We start from the raw sequence: 1,084 nt of genomic DNA on the forward strand, positions 1-1,084 counted from the left end.
TCCTGATTAAACCCCTCGTCCTGGAATATAACCCTTCGATTCCCCTTCCTGATTAAACCCCTCAGCCTGGAATATAACCCATCGATTCCCCCTTCCTGATGAAACCCCTCGGCCTGGAATATAACCTCTCGATTCCACTTCCTGATTAACCATCTCAACCTGGAATATAACCCCTTGATTTCCCTTCCTGATTAAACCCCTTGGCCTGGAATAGAAGCCCTCGATTCCCGTTCCCGATTAAACCCCTCTGCCTGGAATATTACTCCTCGATTCCCCTTTCTGATGAAACCCTTCAGCCTGGAATATAACCACTCGATTCCCCTTCCTGATTAAACCCCTCGGCCTGGAATATAACCCCTCGATTCCCCCTTCCTGATTAAACCCCTCGGCCTGGAATATAACCCCTCGATTCCCCCTTCCTGATTAAACCCCTCAGCCTGGAAAATAAGCCCTTGATATCCCCTTCCTGATTAAACCCCTCATCCTGGAATATAACCCCTCGATTCCCCGTTCCTGATTAAACCCCTCGGCCTGGAATATAACCCCTTGATTCCGCCTTCCTGATTAAACCCCTCGGCCTGGAATATAACCTCTCGATTCCCCTTCCTGATTAAACCTCTCAGTCTGGAATATAACCCCTCGATTCCCCCTTCCTGATTAAACCCATCGGCCTGGAATATAACTCTTTGATTCCCACTTCCCGATTAAACCCCTCAACCTGGAATATAAGACCTCGATTCCCCCTTCCTGATTAAACCCCTCGGCGTGGAATACAACCCCTCGATTCCCCTTCCCGATTAAACACCTCATCCTGGAATATAACCCCTCGATTCCCCTTTCTGATGAAACCCTTCAGCCTGTAATATAACCACTCGATTCCCCCTTCCCAATTATACCCCTCAACCGGGAATATAACCTCTCGATTCCCTCTCCCGGTAAACCCCTCAGCCTGGAATATAACCCCTTGATTGCCCTTTCTGATTAAACCCCTCAGCCTGGAATATAACCCCTCAATTCCCCGATCCTGTATTAAACCCTTCGGCCTGGAATATAATCCCTCGATTCCCCGTTCCTGTATTAAACC

Source organism: Chiloscyllium punctatum, chromosome 23, assembly GCF_047496795.1.
Source record: "Chiloscyllium punctatum isolate Juve2018m chromosome 23, sChiPun1.3, whole genome shotgun sequence".
Lineage (NCBI taxonomy): Eukaryota > Metazoa > Chordata > Chondrichthyes > Orectolobiformes > Hemiscylliidae > Chiloscyllium > Chiloscyllium punctatum.